Genomic DNA, 22,892 nt, shown 5'->3' with positions numbered 1-22,892 from the left:
AGCCTTCTCCTTCGCACCCAGGGTGTGGAAGTAAATATGGTTTGAATCAGAGCAACTCCTGGGCCTGTCTCAAAGCCAAACCAAGCCACCTGATTCTTTTATCTGACCCTGAAGATGTCGACGGATTCTTCCCAAATGTCATCTCCTCCATGAAGCCTGGTGCCATGTTTGCAGTGAGCAGGTGAGACATGGGAGAAGCTCCCAGGTGCTCTAGAGCAGTGCGGCTCAAACTTTAGTGTGCACACTGACCACTGGGGATTTTGCGAAAATGCAGATTCTGGATTTGTAGGCTGGGGATGGGGCCTGAGATGCCACATTTCTCACAAGGTCCTGGGGAGGCTGATTCTGCTGGTCCGAGAACTGTATCTGAGCATCGAGGTTTCCATAGCTGGCTGCATGTTACGATCATCCACCCGATGGAACTTTAAAAAATGCGAATACCTAGTGCCAATGGTGGGATGGCTTGCCCTCAGGTCAGTGGTTCTCTGTCCGGTACCTGGGCTGGCAGCATCAGCATCACCGGGGAACTTGTGAGAAATGCAAATGCTCACACCCCATTCCAGACCAAACACTGCAGGGGTGGGCCCAGCAGGCTAGGTTTTAACAAGCTCTCTAAGTGCACAGTACGTTTGTGAACTTCTATAGCCTTGGGCCTCCTGAAGGGTGTGACAGGAGATACAGAACATCACACTAAGTCACCTATGTGAGGTTCCTGCCGTAATCTAATTTGACCAGAATCTACTCATGAGGAAACTGATTTTCTCAGGCTTGGTGAATGCTGTGTGCTTGTGTAGGACAATGTCCTTTTCCTTAAGGAGGCATGCTAAAACATTTCGGGTGCAATGCCTGTAGACTCCTTTTGAATGATTGGGCTAACGGGAAGTGTGTGTGTAACAGAGATGAGTGGGTATGGAAGATGGTAATAGTTGGTAAAGTTAGGTAAGAGGTTTAAAGGAGTCCCGTGAACTCTTATTTCAAATTTTCTGTATTTTTGGAATTTTAAAAAACAAATGAAGAAGTGTTAATCATGCTGGGCCACAGCTCTAGTGTTTTCTGATTTAATTGGTTTGGGGTAAAAAAAATCAATATATTTTAAGATCTTCCCCTGGTGATTTAAATGTGTAGCCGGTATTGAGAACCTTGATTCTAGGGTAGCTTTTCTTAAACTGTGATTATCAAACCGCCTGCCTCAGAACCCTCTGGGCCACTGGCTTAAAATGCAAATCCTAAACCTCATTTATTCACCAGAATCAGGATTCCTGGGGCAGAGCCTCAGGCAAGCACCATAGAGGACTCTGAAGCCAATATTTGAAAATTGTTGTTTGAAAGCTTTGTCAGAGTATTAGGTCATGATTCCAGATTGCTACAGGACCCAGGAGTAAAATGCACAAGAGAAGCAGGCTGGGTTTAAGGCTATAGGGAGAAGTGGGGCCTGAAGTAAATGAAAGAATGTAAGCTCAGTTTACAGTTCCAACGTCCAGCTGACCCGTGACAAGAATGTGTTGTCAGTGTTGCCAGAATTCTTTTTTGAAGAGACACAAGCAATCTAGATTTTTAATCTCCGAATTTAAAAATGTTGGTGACTTAACCCCCAAAATTTTCAAACATCACGCAAGCTAAACAAAACATGTCTGGGGGTGGTGTTTAGCCTACTGACCTCTGATTTGCAATCTCTGACATGAACTTAGCTAAACAACCAGGATACTATGGAGGCCATGGTCCAAGGGTTCTACAGCTCAGAGAAAAATCGTACAGCCTGCATTCTACTCACGTTGCCATATCCCCCAACAATGGTTTCCTTTGCAGGAATCTTCCCAACTAGCCAGCCCGAAGTTCCTCTATTGTTCTTTAATGGCATGATATGTCTACAGTCTCCTTTCTGGGGAATTAGTTGAGCGAGAGAGGTCTATTTAGCAAAGGTGAACTTCTTCTGGCTGAGAGCTTGGTGGCACAATGTACTAAGTATCCGTCGGCCAGCAGCTGAGAGCCCACTGATGCTCTAGCGCATTTTCTTGGACCACATTGCCTTTCATTTATTGGAACCATTACAGAACAAACAGCTGGACAGTTGTTTGCTGAGCCCGACCTGGGGTTGGGAGAGCAGGAGAACTTATGTGGACAGTGCTTTCATTCCAAAGAGTTTTCCCCTCTTCTGGGCACTTTCTGTAGCTCTTCACCCAACAACGAGGCCCACTTCCCGTAGATCCCGGGATGTGAGGCTCTGGTCCTATTACTTTGCTGTGTGAGCTTGGGCAAGTCACATCCCTCTCTCTGTACTCCCCTGTGGAAGGAGACTGTTGTCACTGGTTCTGCAGCAGAAGAATTCTTTTTCTAAAATTCTAATGAAAATTTACAGCAAAACCCAAATACAAAACAAAGGCAATGCAGAGTTCAATTCTTCCAAGATTGATTGGGATAGGTCGATGCTGGCCAAACCCCTCATGCAGCCATAAGCCTCCAGGCAACAGAGTTTAAAAACTATAGGATTTGCTTATTTTCAGGCAATTTTTCCAATTTAGAGATTTGCTTATTTTTCCTATTTGAAAGTGTCATGTGTAAGATGTTTATGAACAGTTTCCTCTAGGTTCCTCATTGGTTCATATTTTAACTACAACTGTAGGGAAGACCATTTCTCCAAGGCATTTACTGAAGCCTCCCAGTTACACAGAACTGTGCTACACGCTATAAAGGGAAATAGCCATGGCCTCCAATTCCCAGGTGTCAGGATTATACATCCTGGGAGATCGAAGAAGAAAGGGACCTTAGACAGATACTAATCCTGTATTTTATGACCTATTCTAACCCACGACCTCTTTCTGATGGACAGAAATCTCACAAATTGTGAGTGTTTGATATCATCCCCACCTCTTGCTCGGAGAAAACTTTTGTTCAGCTTTGCTTGCTGTAATTTATATTATGAGAACAATAGGTATTGTTTTTCATGTTACAAATAAAAATTATATAATAACAGTGTATTATTGACCTTGCTTTTCCCAAAACACACACATGCCACACCAAAGAATGTGATATACTTCCTCTACTCTCTCCCTCTCCCTATTCATTGAGAATAACTGACCCAATTCATTGTTTCTTATCTATGCTTGAGTCTTGGTTTCCTTAACAATAAAATGTGAAGACATAATATGGGGAGGGAGGTGGGAGTGGGAGGATTGGTGGGGTTACAGATGAAACAGAGTAGCTTTGACTTGATAATGGTATATGGATGATTGGTATATGGAGTCTTTAAATGTTCTCCCTACTGTTGTATGTTTTGAAATTTTCCATAATAAAAGGGTTAAAATGAAGATAATGTTACATACCTGTGGATTGAAATTGAGTATTTTACCCAATTGCAAACCTAGAAGCACTTTGAAGAGCGTCTTCATTTGTACAACCTCATTTGACCTTGATTCCCATACTGAGTCTCCACTCCCTGACTACCCTTTTTTGTTATACCAGAATCTCACTCTGAGGATAGGCAAGGCATTGTAACAGTCCAAATCCCCAATTGGAGGATGTACCTGACTCTGGGTATTTATTCCTTCACCCACCCTCTTACCAGCAGCAGACAGAGCGGGTCCTGGACACTGAAAGTCCTTTCTAGCTCCAAATGCAAAGGGTTAATAATCTCCCCTACCTCTGGAATGACTGGGTTTGTTGCCATTCAGGCTTGTGCCTTCCTGATGACTTGGTTCAGGTCAATGTAACCATGAGGTTTTGGTTCCTGAATATATGGTAACTGACTCAGATGACCAAAAATCAAGAACCGATTACATTTGACTTCTCCATCCAGGTTGAAATAACTAACTCACCTGTATCCTGAGTGGTGGAGAAAAGGCTTCCATGACCCTGGATGCCTCAAAGAATGGGCAGTGTAACTTCAAAAACAAAGAAACAAAACAACCCCCAGAGGCTGCTACTAACTAAAGAATCTGTGGGACTCAAACACAGGAGGGAGGGGGCAGGGCACCAAAAGGACTGACACATGAGAAATTCATCTGTGACAAAATGGCTTCCAACTAATTAAACATAGAAAAACCTCTTTTAGAGAAGATAATCCTATTGGATCAACTTGCAAGATTTTTCCAGCCAGCTTCTGCCTCTTGGAGCTTCAATTAAAAGCTGTTTAGCAGATGGCAATTTCTGAGTCACAAAGTTAGACTCTCTGGCAACCATGTGTGCTTTTGGTATCCCAGGGGATCCTGGCCACATATGGCCCTAGAAGAGGTGTGAGAGCTCTTTCTTGGCACAATGTAGAGAGCTCCTCTCCCCCCTTAACAGATGACAGGCATTTTAACATAATCATCAAGAGTAATTAGCCAGAGAGACTTTCCAGATAATTCAGGAATTTGAGCGCTCTGGAAGTCATAACATATCAGGGCTAGAAGACAGCTAGAACATCAGTTATTACAACCTTTTCTTTTTACAGAATAGGGAAACTGAGGCTCAGAGAGGTTATGCAATCTATCTAAAGTCACCCAGCAAAGGAGAAGCAGAGTCAGGATTAGTCTCATTCTTATTTACTGTAGAGACAACTTCTCTATTTGCTTTGGGGCCCTAATTCATTGCCTGATCCTTTCCTTATACTCATGGAACTCCTAAATAACATTTTACCAATCATCTCACAAATTGCTCAGGAGAGGGACTTGAAGGGACTTTGTCCACCTCCTGCATCATTACAGGACAAAAACATGACCCTCTGAAGTGGAAATTCATTGCTCTTCTGTTCAAAGCTTTCCACTAATGTTGAAGTCACAGCTTTCCTTGGGTACTGTCAAAGAGAAACAAAGCCAGACACTATTTATAGGCAGTAAGAGAGATTTTGTTCAGTAGTACTGCAGTAGGGGAGACCTCAGCTCAACTCCACTGAATGAAAAGGCAGGAGATGTTTTAAAGGCTGGATGTGCTAAAGGATAGGTCTGAAGGATGCTGGGGCATGGTGTGTGTGTGTGTGTGTGTGTGTGTGTGTGTGTGTGTGTGTGTGTTTGTGTGTGTGTGTGATTAGGCCACCTGTATTTGCTTATTAAAGTTAGGCTCTACCCTCCCCCAGAGACTGGGTCCTACTTTTTTTGATGATTACATTTCAAAGTGATGGCTCCCAGGTCCTTGAGAAAAACATCCCTGACTTACACAAGACATATCATAAAAGGACAGATAAAGGATTTACAACTGCAAGTTTTTAAAGTAAATGCTTCTAAGCAAATGGAAGTCAGGGGCGATAGTCAGGTTTTAGGACAAACAGTGTATTCTTTGGCAGTATTAAGCTTGCTCAGGCCATAATTTAAAGGGACTGGGACCATCATCCTAAGGACGTGCCCTAGAACTGTTAGAAACTATGCTAATGCTTTTCAAGTCTCTTAGTATGGAGGGCGGACAAAAAGCATTTGTGCTGAGGATCTGCAGCTCTCACTGGCCAAAGTTGAGGCCTAGTTGAGAAGAGAGCGCAGAAAAGCGTGAGTCAAGTTTGGTAAAGACAGAGTCTTTGTCGGTGCTGATGAGACTTCTACTGTCTTGACAGCCAGTAAGTTGTTCAAATATTCCCCCATGTTTCTCACGGTAGTTTAAGCCTATTTCATCCTGTTCTTTACTGTGGCTGGGAGTTGGTTCATGTTCTGCTTGAAATGGCTCTTCATATATTTACTATCAATCTTTCCCAAACTGGATTTTAAGCTGTTTGAAGGCAGAGTTGATGTATTAAAAAATCTTTAAAAATTTAAAAGTATCTTCCATTGTACCTTGTAAGTAACTGAATTGGTCATCATTCATTGACCCAAATCCCAGGTTACAGTCCATTCTCAACGGTGCCAACCAACATTCTAGGGCCCATATCCCATTTCTATAGCCATCTCTGTGATTTTTTTTTTCCTGAACCCTCTTCTAATGTGAGAGGCCCAAACAAGGCTTGTCCGTTTACCTCTGTACATTTCAGCAGCATATTCTCTTTCAGAAAGGTCCCCAAGAATTCAGTTCATCAAACTTTTACTGCGCATGAGCTATATAAACCAGACAACGCTGTCCTGGGATCTACGAAGGAAGAGATCAATAGGTCAGTGCTTCTGCTCCCAAGTAGACTAGTGGGGAGATTAACAAGTAAATCCATGATTCCAATACTTAGTGAGAAGCTCAGTGACAGAAGAGTGTGTATGAAAGAGGGTCCCTAATTCAGTTTGGGTGGAAAACTGTCAGGGAAAGTCTCCCAGACAACATCAGTGTGGGTTGGGTCCTCTTGAAGCAGAGTCTAAAAGGAGAAGTCTTGGATAAGTGGTTTATTGATGGAGATAAGAAGAAACCTGTAAAGAAGTGAGGGAAGCGTAGGGCAACGGGAGAAGCTAGGCAAAGATGTGGTTTCAGCTGAAGTTTAGTCTCAGTCTGATTGCAAGGGGCTATCTGGTGAGGGTGTGAATTGCACCAGAGGTGTCTCTATTTGAGTCAAGGGGGCTAACTTTTGTACTCTGTATCAGTCAGTCATTGGCTATAGGTGTTTCCTTGTGGGGGAGGGTGCCTAACCCACATACTTCTAGGAGAGGAGGCTCCTGTAGACAGAGAGTGAGTCTCTGAAGAAGGATGTAGCTGTGAGCTGTTAGAAGGCAATGCTCACAGCAGCTGGGGATGGGTATACCTGCCCAGCTAACAGGGATCTGGGTGGGGCCCCACCAGTGTCTACTACAATATGAAATACATGGGAGTGGGAATGGTAGGGCATTTCAGGGGCCACATTACAAAGGGAAGAGAAAACACGATGTATTTGGAAAGGGCACGTGACTTGGTATATATCTTAGCTTAGGCTGCCATAACAGAATACCATAAACTGGGTGGCTTATAAACAATAGAAACTTATTTCTCACAGTTCTGGAGCCCAGAAGTTTGAGATCAGGGTGCCAGTGTGGTCTTCTGGTGAGGGCCTTCTTCTGGGTTTTAGACTGCTGTCTCCTTGTTGTATCCTTACGTGGCAGAAAGAGGGCAAGGGAACTCTCTGGAGTCCCTTTTATAAGGGCACATTTATGAGGGCTCCATCCTTATGCCCTAATCACCTTCCAAAGGCCCGTCTCCTAATACTATCATATTGGGAGTAAGATTTCAACATATGAGTTTTCAGGGACACACACTTTCAGTCTATTGCTCTACAGATGGGATAGATAGAATACAGCATTGGATTTGAAAAGAAGGGGACATGTATGGCAGCGATTAATATTAGTGGTTGAGGACTCCTTCCCCTTCTGGGATAATTGATGTCTACCCTTCTCCCACCTTGACTAAGACTGGAGAGCCACTCACTGGAGAAACTGAGCTAGAGGATGGAATTAGGTTCTGACTGGGATACACAGAAGGATGACCAGTTGAAGTTATGTAACATTTGAGTGCCTCCAATTCACAAGGTTTTATTAGTTTCTCCCCGAGTAGGAGGAGATATTTATCAAATCTTCTCAGGCCCAGTTCTATGGAGAGGCATTTGATTTGTTCACTTGCAGCCAAACACCCAAGAAGCCCAAAGACAGGCATTCATTACTCTGCAATTGTTTACATAGCCTGTCATTCTCACTGGTAGCCGTTAGCTGGTCCTGGCCCCAAATCCGTCTTCTTCTAGCCACGCTGGTTGCTCAGGACCTCAAATTCCTCCTGGCATTTGCAGATTGATAAGTTGGTGTTTTGTTTTGCATTTCTCCTTTCTTGAGAAGTTATTTCCTTTTGAAAAGATAGGCACTGTTTCAGCTTTTTTCCCCCCTCTGGGACCTCGGTTCCACATGTTCACATGTTCTCAGTTCCACATGTTCTCAAAAATAATAGCAAAGTATTTTGCAATAACATTTGTCAACTCCCTGTCTCCCACTTTGCTGGTTTGAGTACACCGATTTTCTAACAAATTTTCCTCTATGGTGTTTAATTTGACACCCACTTTTCCACCTACAGGAGATGATAGTTGTTTTGGTATGTGATTATAGTTAAATTATTTATAAATGCGTTAACAAAGTTCATGAACCAAGAATCTACTCCAAACCTAACTCTTAAAAGTGCCTAAAGATTATCAGAGGCTCTTATTAAGATAGTGTGTGTGTTAGCGTACACGCAAATGTGACGCAAAATTACAAAACAGCATCTACGCTCCCCAGCTGTCTTGCATAAGCAGCATATACTTCCTCACTTTTCTAATAACCAAAATAATTCTTTGCGTCCTCAGGAACTGTTCTCTTTGATGGCATTCCCATGTACGGTTCAGGCTGTTATATTCTTTCATTCGTTCATTCTATAAATACATTTTGGAGTGCCTGTTGTATGGCAGTCACAGTCAGGTGCTGGAAATGCAATGATGGACAAGGCACTCCACATCCTGGCTGTCAGGGAGTTTACAATTTAGGAAGATAAACAAACATTCAGCAAATCGTTTAAAAAGTATTTATGTAATCACAATTGGGACAGTTTTAAGAAATCAAAATAAGGTGGTGTTCTGATCATCTACCGCATAACAAACCATCCCAACATTTAGTCTTAAAATAATGACAACAGACTGCAAGTATTGGTGACACTCAACAGGGATAGCTCATCCCTGCTCTGTTGGCATCAGCGGGGGTGGCTTAAACGCTGGGCACAGGAATCATTTGAAAGAAAAGTCCCTCACCTGTCTGGCAGGCAGTGATGGCTGTGTGGTGGGACCTCCGCTGGAGCTATCAGATGGAACACTCGCTCGTGGCCTCTCTGTGTGGCCGAGGCTTCCCTAAAATATAGTGGCTGGGTTCCCAGGGTGTGTGTCCTGAGACGGAGAGAGGGGTAGAAGCCATATCATCAGTGCAGTTGCAGACTCCTGCACAGTTTCAAAGGGAGGGGAAATAGGCCCTCACTTCTTGATAAGGAAATGCGAAGGTTTTGGAACAGCATATAGGATCAGAAATATGGCTGTGGTGATTTTTGGAAAGTGCAATGTCCCACAAGTGGCTGTAAGAGATCTAAGACCTTATTAGAAGGATCCAAGATGGGTTTAAATCTGGGGTCTGGAGGATGGGGAATGAATGATGGAGAAAGGAGTATTCTAGACAGCAGGTCCTGGCTCAGAAGGAGCTTGGCTATACAGAGAACGGAAAGGAGGCCAGTGCAGCTGCGGCACAGTGAGCAAAGGCTCATGGTAAAAATCTCACAACGACATAGAAGTCCTTAGTAGGGGCCCTCAAAGTGCTTAGCCAACCTATACTTAGCATCTGGGTTAACTATTGCTATGTAAGAAAATACCTCAAACTCGTTGCCACAAGAGCAACATCATTTATTATTATTTTCTCTTATGGTTCTGAGGGCTGCCTCGACTCAGCTGGGCAGTTCCTACTAGGGGTTTCTCTTGTGGCTGTAGTCAGATGATAGCTGGGGCTGGAGTCACCTCGAAGCCTCCCTCTCTTAACACCTTTGGAGCCTGGACTGGGAAGACGCCGATAGCGGGGCCAGCAGAGCTGCGGCTCCTCGGGCATCTCTTGCTCTCTGCTCTCTCCATGTGATCCCTGCAGCACAGCGACTCCTGGGGAGCCAGACTTCTTACAGGGCGGCTGATGGTTCCCAGCACAAGTTTCCCAGGACAAACCAGGAGAAGTTGCGTGGTGTTTTCTAACCTAGATTTGCAAGTCAGGCAGTGTCTCTGTTCATCAGGCGGTCACAAAAACCCACCCATTTTTCAAGGGGAAGGAACGTAGCTTTCTTGATGGTAAGAGTGTCAAAGCATCTGCAGACATGTTTTAAAACTCCCACACCTAGGGTGACCATATAACTCATTGTCCAAAACAAGATGCTCTTGAGAGTGAAAGTAAGTGCTTTCCAGGCATGAACTGCTATCGTCGTTGGTAAACCAAGACATATGGTCACCTCTATGACCAAATCCTCCAAGCTCTCTGAAATCCCTTTGCCTTTCTGACTCTTTTATTCATAGAAATTTGTATTTTAAACTTTATTTTATGTTTTTTGATAATTTCTTGCTTCCAGATCATAAATAGTATCTTGAGGTTGCTTTTTCCTAATGAATCTAGAACTTGGTAACTACAAACCTTGTCCCATAATATCTTTCATGCACACTGGGACAGCTTCTGGCACTGTGGATATAAGTGCTTAGGATGCCTTCTCTCTCAGATGAGAGAAACCCAAGCAGTGGAATAATTTGCTTCAAGAAATGCTTTTTTAAAAACCTCATTTTTTTGGCTAAGTGGTAAAAAAACATAGTGATGACTCATCAGTTGAAATCAAATCCTTCATCCCCAAAAAAGTGTTTTTATAAGAAGTGGGTGTTTTTTTTCTTTTTCTTTTCCCAAAGGCAGACTGCATAATATTTGCTGCTTCTCTTTTCTGAGTAATATATTCCATCTTAGTGGAAAGTGACAGTTTCAGACTTGAGCCAGTAACGTTTTATTTTCGGAGCGGTGCCTGATACCCCTTTACTTGCCTTCAGCCCTAAGGAGAATTCAGCCATGGACCACTCCACACAAACACAATCTCCATTTTTCTCCCTTTCTTTTGGCCAGCTCTTAATCTGTTTTGTTGAAGACCCTGGAGCAGAATGAAGGCCTAGAGAGAGCATTTGAAAGCAGCACCCAGGTATAAATAAGCATGGCAAGTTTATTATCCTTCTAGAGTCCAAGCAGAGTCAATCTCGCTTTCCTAAATCCGAGTCCTCCATTCAGGAGCCTTTATTCCTTTCACAGATCTCCACCAGAAAACATTTTGTTTCTGCTGTTTCTTTCCTAAGACTCTACAACTCGATGCCACTACTGAAAGAAAGCAATGTGATTCATTTCTGATCCATAAAAGCCAATATCCCGTTTTGTTCCATTTGTCTTCTTGGAAGCTTCCACAAATATCTCATGGCTAGACAACCAAACTGCAAAGCTTGTATCCATTTCTGTGCCAGACTGAAATGCACAGGCAACTTCTATGAGTCCTGAGTTATCTCCTGAGCTTCCTAAATTAAGAGATTATTTAACAGGATAGAACAGACAGTTAAGACTAGGAGAACTAGGGGGAAAGAGCTAACAAAAAAATAAAAAAATTCGCTATGGATGGGAAGACCAGCACCCCCAGAGGCTCAGAACACAGACAGGACTGGACTCGGTCGAGTGATCAACTGTCCCAGTTTGCCCAGGTCAGAAGGGGCTCCCTGGGATGTGGGCCTTCTTAACCTAGAAGATCCCAGGAATACCAGGATGAGTTCCTCACCCTAACTGGAGTTCTCTTCCTTAATCAGAAGCGACCCCCACTGCTCTGCTGCAAATAGCCAGCTTCTGCTCTGGAACAGGAGGCAGAGGCAATGATGATCCTGGGCCAGGGCCTGGGGGGGAAAGAACGAAGGCAGAGGGACAGCCAGTCACTTAAGCTTCTAGGATGAGGGTACTAAGGGAAGTTTGGGATAAGACGGTGGCAGTGGTAAAGGTGAACAACACTGTTAATGGCTCAAAACTACCAAGGCCAAACTCTACAAGGAAGGCATCACGTACCTTTGTAAAAAGAACAGGTTCCACTTGAACTGTTAAGGTCCCTGCCAGGCAGCCTTCCAAATAAGAGTTCTTGGGGTTCGGGGTGGTCTTGTCCTCTAGCCAAATCCCACAGTTCCACTCCTGTTCCTCTCTCAGCCTCTGGGCCCTCCCTCTGCCCATCCCCAGGGGTAGGGCATTAATTATCCAAGCTTCCTTTTCTGTCCTCACTGACTTCCGGTACCCCACAGTGCTTCAAACCAAGGGGACAATCTCCCCGTGCTTGAAATAACTGGAGGGCGCAGTGAGTATCACCATGGAACCTCCTCTCCAGGTTGCTTCTCTCTTCAAGAAAAACAGTATCCAAAGTCAGAAACGAGGCAAAAAGATTGCATGACCTTCATTGTCAAGCCTGCCTCAGGGTCATTAGAATTTCTAGTAGAATGTAACTTTGTTCAACTTACTATTTATTCTTGATTCTATATTTTACAATTCTAAGGTTAGCTATTAATTTGTTGAAGACCATTAAGATACAAAAGCTTTTAATCCAATAGTGGTGTAAATAATTTTTTCCTGTAGAGATAAAAATGACTTCCATTTGAGACAGAAGATAATACTATAGGTTACTGTTTTATTGCCTTGAAGAAAAATAACCAGTTTTGTATCTAACTTAGTAATCTTACTCCACATTTTTTCTTCTAACCATATAGATGAGTACACCACTTCCTCTTCTACACATTGTTTTCTCATTAATGAGTTAAAATAAAACTTTGGCATGTACTCATTATATATTTGTATGAGAATTATGCTTTGTTAACATTTTAAAAGTTATACTTTGGGCAGTTCCCCTCACTGTTCCTCCATTTTTTGGTTACCTTTAGACGCACAAAAATGCAGTTCTAAGTCACAAGTCCTCTTCATCTTTCTGTTCTTCAAACACTGATGACCCCCTGGGCTTTCCTCAGGGCTCACCCATTCACTTCCAAATGCTTAAGAGTTCCAAGATCGACTTTCAACTCTATCATGCTGTATGACCAAGGCAGGGAGAGGCAAAGCTCGAGACAGGAGGTGGAGCTTGGGGAAGTAGGATGTGGGGAGGTGAACTTCCAAAGGTTTATGCAAACACACAAGACCTCAACTCTCAGACTCACAGACAGGGATATTAGCATCTCTGCCGATGGATCCATGGTGGGCAATCAGATCCCCTTATGGGGGTTATCAAGTTCTGGCCACCCCATCCCTGTCCCTATGGCACTGTCTCTGGCGAAAAAAACTCTACCCAACTTACCCAAATCCACCCTTGGACCAGGGTGGCCTAATATGCTCCCTCTAGATCCAAAACTGGGGCCCAGAACCCAGACCCTTTGCACATCCTGTTTTCCCGCCGGGAGCATCCACACCTGGTCACAGAGAGCCCATCCTGATTACGATGTGGCGCCTAGCTGTCCTTCTGAGGATAGGCCTTTCCCTCTCTGCCCTCTTGGAGGAAACCACAAAAACAAACCAGGAGCCAGCTTTGTTCCAAGGGGAATGTTTTCACCCTGCTCCCACTTTATGAAGCTCTTTGGCCCAGAACCCAGGCAATGAAGCATTTACGAGGCTTCCCAGAGGTACCCACGCAGCAGGCCCAGCTACTCGCCAGCTCTGACCTCACTTGCAATTGTTTTTGGTTCTCTGGCAGCTGATGTTTTTAAGCTGCCTCATCTTCTAAGTGCATGTACGGTATTTACAAACAGACTTTATTGATGTTCCTAAAAAATGCCCTCGACTCAGACTCTGCTCAGTGAGACAGAGTCATATTTTGTTTGATATCTTGGTGCATTCTTAGTTATTTTTCAAGCACAGATCCCAAACATACACTCCTGATGGGCAGGGACATATTTTACCTTTCTGTATAGCCCAGAACATAATGCCCTATACAGCATAAACATCTCTTGGCAAAGTGGAAACAAGCCAAATAGTCATCAAACGGAGAATGAGTGGACAGATTATGGTTTATTTGTACAATGGAATACTACTCAGCAATAAAAAGGAATGAACCACTGACACATGCAGCAATGTGAATGAATCTCAAAAACCTTACAGTGAGCAAAAGAAGCCAGACACAAAAGAGTGTGTACTGCACGATTCCATTTATATGGCACTCTAGAACCAGCAACGCTAATCTATGTGATGAGGTCTATTATGGGCTGACTGTTCGTGTCCCCCCCAAAATTCCTATGTTGAAACTTAAACTCCCCCAGTGTGGCTATATTTGGAGATGGGGCTGCTAAGAACATTAAGGTTAAATGAGGTCATAGGGAGGCATCCTGGTTCTATAAGATTAGTGTCCTTATAAGAAGAGACACCAGAAGGCTCTCTCTCTCTCTCTCTCTCTCTCTCTCTCTCTCTCTCTCTCTCAAAGAAGTCATGAGGAGACAGTGAGAAGGCAGACATCTGCCAACCAGAAAGGGGGCTCTCAAAGAAATGGATTGACTGGAACCTTGATCTTGGACTTCTAGCCTTCAAAACATAAAATAAATTTCTGTTGTTTAAGCCACCTCGTGTTTGGTATTTTATTATGGTAGACCAAACTAAGACAAGATCAGAACAGTGGTTACCTCTGGGGAAGGTGGCATTGAGTGGGAAAGGACATAAGGGAACTTTCTAGGGTGAAGGAAATGTTCCAAACCTGGATAAAGGGTTGGTCGCATAGATATTTACATATGTATATGCAAAAAGGTATTGAGCTGGACACTTAAGATGTACGCATTTAATTAAATGTTAATTATAACCCAATAAAGCAAAAAAAATGAAAATAAAATAAATGGGGAAAAATGTCTGTTGGTGAGAATGATTATGCTTTTGCCGTGACTCACACCCTCCATCTGATCCACTGAGAACAGATTCTTGTACAGGTATAGCAAGGGTGGGGGCGGAAAGCAACCCTGCTTTCTAGTTCTCAGGGAGTCTTTTTCCACTCCAAAAGCAATATCTGGAAGTCCTCAAGTCACAGCCACTAAGCCAAATTGTAACAAATGCTAACAGCTCATTAAGAGACTTTGACACGCAGAACGTCACATTAACTCCTTCATGCTTCCACTGAGGCAGCTGTTGCCTGGTCCCTCAGAGAACCAGCCAGACCCCAGCTCTCCTCAGCTGCTGGCAAATACCAGGAGGAAAAACAAAAGGAAAATGGGAAAACAACGTAGAAAGTCTTAATGGGATATTAAACTGTGCAATTCTGACCTTAAAGACTCCCTTTACTCAAGCAAAAGAAGCTGAAAAACTATTTACGCCCACATTTCAGCAGTTGGCGTTTCTGTAGTGTGCAGTAATAGAGTTGTTAGTACCTTGGGGCAAAATGAGAAATTCTTCCCCAGGTGGTTCCCACTCTTTTCTTTCCAGGACTTTGGCAATGGTAATGAGATGTAGTCAGCCGCTACCACAGAAGCATTGTAAACTGGGAGCAAGTTTACAATGCTCTCTTCCAGGGAGAAATCTGTCATTTCCTTTGGTGACACCAAGGTCTTTGCAATTAAAAAGCAAAAGTTGCTTTCATAAAATCACTGACATTCTAGAAAACGTAAATGTGTGGCATGTGTGCCAGCCATCTTCCTTTCTGTGCCCTTAGTGGACGTTGTAATTGATCACAGCCCTGTTAATCCCTGAGCCCAGCTCCAGAATCACTGATGGGCTGGAGATGGCGGCTACTAGCTCGTGAGAGCCGGTTATGAAATTTCAGGAATCATGCTAGCTGGTTCTTAAACATATTCGTTATTAAAAATTAAATTATATAAATGTGTACCTAAATGAATTGTATTAAAAGGAAAGGTAACAGATACTCACAATTTGTCACTTCCTAATTATTTTACTACATTTTATTGGTATCTATGCATTTGAGGATATTTACATATATGGCATCTGGAATTATTATGTAATGGTGTGCTACTGTGAATCGCTTCCCAACCCTGAGTGGAGAAATATAGTGCTACGTAGCTTAAAATAGGCCACAACGATCATATTACCTCACAGAAATGGGCAAATGCTGCAAATCAGGGCATCCTCCCCACTTCCCTGGTGAGAGCCAGTTGTTAAACTTCTACCAGCATACCATCATGTGATGCCAACATCAGATGACAAGAGACCTCAGAGGAGGCAGACCATTGCAATCAAATTCCTGCTACCTGTGATGGGGGAAGAAATGTTAGTCACCCTGCCTTGCCTTTGCTATGGAAAGATGGAACTCTGAGTCCTCATAGAGGAAATCAAAGCAAAGAGATACAGAGAGCCCCTAGATCCACCTAGATCCAACTATGCCCGAAGTGAGCCCTGCTACACCTTTTACTAATGTGAGACTTGCTTTGGAGCATTGTTCTCTCATTCTCATAAAGACACCATAAAGATTAGCAGCTTGGCCCTGGAGGGAATGGGTAATCGTTTGCTTTGGAGTCTTTTACCAGGGTTCCTGAAAGAGTCAGCTAAGGACCACAGGCCAAGGTGAGTCAAAATCAGAAGCAAATATGGGGTCAAGGGGCTGGGCAGAAGGTGGGCCCTTGGGAGGCTCTGAGACCTGAGAGGGGTGCAGGCAGAGAAGCTCCAGGGCTGATCTGGGGCTGCTTCCTAGGCAGCCTGGCCCAGCTTCAAGGGGTAGCAGAAGCTAAAAGATAGGCAGAGAGCAGGCGTGGGGCTCAAAGAACTTGCTGACAGGAATTGTAATAGAGATAGCTTTCTGTTACTTTCAGGAAGTAAAACCCATGAAGAGCAAAAGGTGCCACCATCGGGGCCAAATGGGGACCTGGAGGCTGAGTGCAGTGGTCTGAAGTTCTGTCTCCAGCCACTCCAAGCTGTTCCTACCTCTCACAGCTTCTTCCCTGCCCCTCCTTTTTTTCTTTATATGTTTTGATTTAAAATCCATTTCTGCTCTAAAAGCCTGCAGCCTAATCTTCACCGTTCATCAGAATTACACAGGAACTCTTCCTGAAATGTAGATTTGGGGGCTGTCTTTTGGAAATTTGCTTGAGAGGGTTTGGAACTCGGCTCAGGAGTTGGCCAGGCTTGTGAGGCCCTGAAGTAAAATTTCTCCATTTTATTGTTGATTTTTTTTTTTTTTCAGTTACCATAATGGCACCATAATGGCAATGAAAGCAGTTTGTTGGAATTGCCTCCTTTGCTGGGCTGAGGTGGCAGGCAGGACTGTGTACATAATTTGCGGGGCCCAGTATAGAATGAAACTGAGGAGCCTCTTGTGCAAAACTTACGAAGGATTTCAAGATGGTGACAGCAGAATATTAAACCAAGAGGAGGCCCTTCTAAGAACGGCCCGTGTGAATACCCACGAAATCAGCCCTGGTTGCAGGTCACCATTTGCCTGTGGGAGCCTGTGTTATCTGATTGTTGTACCCTGGGGCTGTCCACCTGATTTTCAAGGACAAAGTTTCCAGGCAAAAGGCAGTGAGTCTTGAAGACCCGTCTCCTGACTTTGGAGGAGAGCTATGGTCCTAGAGTGTCCCAGAGAGCACATCTTCAGGTTTTGAGGAAGTTCCACTTTCTCCCAGGTCCCGGAGGCTCCAGGGCCCCAGCTGGAATCTGGAACAGACACAGAACTGTCTCAGAGAGATAAGATCAGAGGTGGAGGGAGAGGACCCCATGTTTGGCAGCCCAGCTAGAAATGGGGCCACAGCTGACTGGGTAAACATCCACAGGAGGCCAGAACCTGCTCTGCCTTAGAAATGGTCTTGAGCATCTCAGCCTGACTCTTTCTCGTTGGCCAGGTCAGCCCTCCATTCTCTGATTCTGTCTTGAGAAGAAGCCAAACCAGGAGGGTGACCAGCTCATCTCATTATGCCTGGGACTTTCCCAGTTTTAGCAATGAAAGTCCATGACCTGGTTAGCCTGGACCAGCTGGGATGGCTAGTCACCCTACATAAACCAAAGTCACTGCAAATGTCCACAGGGGGCCCTATACTGAAAGATCTCCCGTTGTTACTGTGGACAGGTGTCCTCCAAGACTAATTAGGGAAGTTCCAACAATCTGATGCAGCAGGTCAACTCCCCCACTCTCTCCAGGTACATTTTGCCTTATGTTCACCAGGCTCTTCCATCACTCAGACATAGCAAAGGCCTCTTACTAACTATGGCTGTGGCCAGTGATTGGTAACAGCTGTTTTTGGTTTTTCCACCTGAAAAAACCCTATCCATGCTCTGGACAATTGTCCCCATCTTTGGAATCCCCTGGGGGCTGGGCTTCAGTGTTGTTCAGAACTCCCAGGTCATTCTGAGGCACAGCCAAGGGTAAGAACCCACTGTTCTGGGACCTAGAACACTGGGCCTTGGATGGTCCCATTGTCCAAAACAGTTTTTTGAGGAAAACCTTGGCTCTGCTCAGGGTGTCTTTCTTCCCCTCTCCCTGAAGGTGTGGAGTGGGCCTCCATGAGGGCATAAACCCTGGTTTAAGCAATTTTTTAAAATAAAAAATAATATAAACCCTATATTCCATTTTCTTGATTGTCAAAGCATTGGGCATTGCCCTTACCGATCAATGTAGACACTTTATCACCAGGTACCTATCATTTAAAAACTAAAACCCTGAACTCCAGGTTTCATGGACAATGACCAGGAGAACCTATGGATTGTCCAATTGGATGTTCTTATTCTATGGATACTGTAAATCTGATGGCTAATCATGTTCCCATCTTTACGTTGGCTGCTAAGAAGCTCACAGTGGCTCACTTTTAACAATTGCATAGACTTTATGAAATACACTTCTTGTGCTAACTTTACTTCTGGTGTCATCTTACTCCCTAAGCTTACTTTCCTTTCGACCCAGTGTCCTTAGCTGTCCTATTGAATTGAATATACACACAATGTGCCACAAATCCTTGCAGAAGAAAGGCTTAATATATTAACAAATAAAATGAAAACAGTAATTGCTATTATTAGGAAGAGGCAGATTCTACAGAGAAGATCCACTGATTCTCATGATGCAAGGCTTCCAATCTTTGATGCAAAGCTGCTTGTTCAGTATGTACGCTACCCACCCTCCAGTAGAAAAAGTACTAATACCCAAACACCCTCCCCAGAGAGCGCCCTTCAGCCTTCTCTCTGAAACTGTTTTCTGCCTCTCCACACAGTCCCAACTAAGGAGCAGACAGTTGCCGTCAACAGCACACTTAACCTCCCCACCAAGGATACAATTCTCTTGATTGGTTTACAAGCTCAACTCTGCACTCGGTGAGTAATTTCACTACTGGGTTGGAGTGCTACCATAGTCGGTGGTTCTAATTAATTTATCTGATTTATTTACAGAGCTGTGGAGGGGGCCTTTTGAAATCAATATGCAAATGTAATTTAAAACGTAAATCAATAATTTGAGCCAAGGGCAGGGGCATTTTTAATGGGAAGGCAGGCTAGTCTTAAACACCTGAAGTTACGGCTCTTTGTGGCTAATGATTTGGTTCTCCCTGGGGTTGTATTTGCAGATGCCAGGAACGTGGTTATTCCAAGAACTCGCTCTCGTTCAGACAGCAGGGAGGCTGTATAGAATGTTCAAGATGTCTTCACTTTCCTGCTGCTGCATGGCTATTGAGAGAGTCTGTATAAATGGCTCAGGTGAAATCTCTATTTTATAATGCATGTCCAGTTCCATCATAGTATCTTAGCGCTGAAAAATCTCTGGGGAATGTCTAAGCCATCCCTTTCCTTTTGTCAATAAATAGGGACTTGTCCAGAAGTACACAGAGGATGAGTTGCAGAGTTTGAAATGGAATCCAATCACCACTACACCTATGACCAACCCAGAATCAGGTGCACAGAATTCAATCCCAGCCTCTAAGACAATCTCTCAAAAGATTTCCTCCAAATTCTACCTCCATTTTACTCAATAAGTTCAAGGTGAACTCGCAACAAGGTCCTTCTTCCAAACATTGAATTGTTGCTTGGGGGATCTATGCCGCAAACCATCTGGACACACAGACTTCTGCTCACAAGGCCTAATGAAAGACTCCTGCAGGCAACAAGAGTTCTCTTGTTGCCTCTCTAATGTCAGGGAAGGCCTATATTTCTGCCTGCTTTTAGCAAACTGCTTTTGTCAAGAGTTACCTCCAGCCTGTACAATCTTTCTCAGGGATTATCTCATGTTTTCAAGATGACACAAGGTTTTGAAAAGCCTCCTTTAGAGACAGTCCCACCCTTGCAAATTGGGACACAGTGCAAAGAACATCCAAGAAGTAAAGCCCAGCCCCCCCATCCCCCATCTTGGGGACCATTGTCCTCATCGTCTTCTTATACCTGCATGTCCTGTAACACCACAGCCCTGAGCTTAGGGAGAGCTGGGTGCTGAATTTACAGCATCTGGATCACATCAGCTCTTTACATGTCAGCCTAAATGTATTTTCTAGTCTTTCCCTGAGGGGCAAGATTGGACTGTTCGTAAATTCATCTCTTCCCTATGCACTTTGATTTTACACTGTAAACGTTCACAGATTAGCTGTTTCCAATGCTTTCGCAGGTCAAATGGCAGATAAAAGTGGAAGAGCTAGGATCAGCCAAGCTGCCAAGAAATCATGAGCTGTAGGCGTGTGACCCGTTGTTTGGATGTTTAAGATTATAGTAACGCTGGCTGGAGTTTATTTCGCACATCCACCCTGCTGTCTCCGGCTCTGATCCAGCCTCCAGAAGGGAGGCAGAAGCTTTTCAAAAATGATAAACAATGAGGTCATAGCCCAGAACATCCCAACCCTCCTGGACCCAGCCAAGAAAACATAGTCTTAGTGGCTGCAGATGCCCTGTGAGTCACTATGGGTAAAGGACTCATGTCTGGTAGGACCAACCAGGCTGGCACTCATCAACTGTGAGATCCATTTAAGAGTAAATGGCTTAAAATTGAAGAATCTCAACAATAGTCTTAGACTGTTATTTATTCTAGGTTCTAATCTCTAGCACTAATGCAGTGCCTGGCACATAATAGATGGTCAATAACCCCCAGACAACCTTCCCTGTTATGCTCTAAGTTCTAGCACCCAGAGCAGTGCCTGGCACAGATTCCAGAACTCAACATAGCACCTGGCCATATAGTAGGTAATCAATAAATGTCGGTTGAATGATTGCATTTATAAACAAGTAACTGGGTGGACAGATGTATGGAAGGAAGGAAGGAAGGAAGGAAGGAAGGAAGGAAGGAAGGAAGGAAGGAAGGAAGGAAGGAAGGAAAAGGAGGGGAGATGGGAGGAAGGATAGATGGATAGATGGATGTTATTAAATCTCTGCTTAAAACTAACAAGTCAAAAAATTGAACTCAGTTCCTCACAAGGCACTCCCTTTAGTTATAGAGCAATTACTCTGTTATAAAATCCACCCACTGATCGAGCCAAAATCTGCTATGTTGTAACTTGCCCTTGGCAGTTCTAGTTTTCTCCTCTATGTCTTCCTGCTCTTTCAAGAGGGTCTTCCCAAGAGGAATCAGACATTATCATCTACATTTTCTCTCTTCATTAGCAAGAAACATCATAAGTTTTTAGCTACAGAATCACAAGAAGGGAAACTTTTAAGAAATCTGCAAGTCTTCACTTCCTCTAAGAATCCATCTGCTCTGATTTCCCCAGGCATCTGTGGAACAATTTCTTTGAAATAGCCTAGGTCTGCTATCTTTTTTCCTACACCAAGAGCAGGCCTCCCTATAACAAAGCACTGAAGTCAATGGATACTTCGGTAATCTCCTAATGTGTCAAATAGCTAGGCTGACCTGCATTTCCCAGAATTCTCTTTCTTATATGCTTTCACCTATGCTGGTTATAGTAGTTCCACTATTTCAGATATTTGAAAGGATTGCCCAGATTCCACAGAGTATACTCATACAAGACTTTGATTGAAAGGCAAAGGATGCAGGACAGGGAGAGAAAGAGAATGCAGGAAAGCAGTGTAGGTCCAAGAGACATTCTGCAGCACCAGGTTTATGCACAACAGTCCAACCTTTGCCCACAGAGACCACACTTAATCTCTGGATTGAACTGCCAAGATCTGTGCTAAGAAGCTTGGCTTCAGGAGAATCTACTGAAAAGAACTAAGTGGTTCTTCAAGTAGTCAAGCCAGGCTTATCAAACTGGTGAGGCCAGTTGCAAACGTCCAGAACTTCCAGTAAAGAAGATAACACTGGGGCTTGCAAGGAGAGTTTCAGACCTTAAACCATATATCATACATCCCGTTGCCCTTCTCTTGGTCATAAGTCAAAAACCAGACATTCGGGCAGCCCCAGAGGTACAGAATGAGCTTTGCCAGTATCCCTATGGTGGGACACAAGAGAGAATTTGGGGAGCTCTGGAAGGCAGAAGGGAAGCAACAGATGTTGTGTAGCTCACACATATTGTTGCTGATCTGCTGATTCACCTCATGGGCATGAAGTAGCTGCTAGGCCTGTAACTGCTCTACCTTCCCCTGCATCCTCCTTCAGCTTCTTTGCTCCTATTTCTGGGTCAGGTGTCTGTGTAGAGCTCTGTGCTAAAGGGCCCGGATTCTGTAGGACGCCCACATCACCTATGTCAGAGGCAACAAGAATTGACACAGGTATTAGTCCATCTTTGTGGGGTTCCAGCTCTATTTACGGGGTCTAGCTTATTCTTGATCTCCCCTTGGTATCTCTTTCCTTCCTAACTGCCTGTCCTGTGGACTTCAAGCTCCAGTATCAGATGTGAAGACAACAGCCTTATAGAGACTGTTTAACCAGCTCCCATGATTATGTAAGGCCGTATCTCTGTAACAAATCCCTTAAGAGCCGCTTAAAAAATGTATATGATATATACATATATCACATGTACATATATATCATATATACATATCATCTACCTGTTATATACACATATCATATATATGCATAGCATATATATATATATACATATCATATATATTCTATATATACATATCATATATTACATATATACATATCATATGTAGAGGGTGCAAAAAATGTATACACATTTTAAGAAAGGAAAAAACTGTGTTAACATATACCAAGAACAAAAAATGAACACAAGTCACGTTTGACTTCTGCAATTACAAAAGGTGCTCAAAGTGGTTACCATCAGCATCCAGACACTTCTGATTACTGCGAACTACTGTTTGAGCAATGTTGACCAAAGTGTCCGCTTGTATAGATTTGTTTGGCACCCCTGATATATATATATATATATATATATATATATATATATATATATATATATATACACACATATACATATATATGTATATGTATGTATGTGTGTGTGTATATATATATATATACACACACACACACTTATATGTATGTGTATATAATGTGTGTGTGTGTGTGCAGTAGTCCTCCCTTATCTACGGTTTCACTTTCTAAAGTTTGCTACCCATGGTCAACTGTGGTCCAAAAATATTAAGTGGAAAATTCCAGAAATACAAAATTTATAAGATTTAAATTGTGCGCCATTCTGTGTAGCATTCTGAAATCTTGTATTGTCA

At 43.5% G+C, this 22,892-nt stretch overlaps 1 long non-coding RNA gene across 1 annotated transcript; it reads left to right on the top strand.

The window, feature by feature from the left end:
* On the top strand, positions 1–22,557 carry LOC148758231 (uncharacterized). Its single transcript, XR_016021436.1, has 4 exons — positions 1–181; positions 18,545–18,644; positions 18,893–19,022; positions 19,130–22,557. It is a non-coding gene; the product is annotated as an uncharacterized LOC148758231 (long non-coding RNA).
* Positions 22,558–22,892: the final 335 nt, after the last annotated feature.

This window comes from Rhinolophus sinicus, chromosome 5 (genome assembly GCF_057876585.1).
Source record: "Rhinolophus sinicus isolate RSI-liver-muscle chromosome 5, RSI-T2T, whole genome shotgun sequence".
Classification (NCBI taxonomy): Eukaryota; Metazoa; Chordata; class Mammalia; order Chiroptera; family Rhinolophidae; genus Rhinolophus; species Rhinolophus sinicus.
The sequence above is the reverse complement of the archived record's forward strand: the minus strand, read 5'-3'. Positions and strand labels throughout refer to the sequence as shown.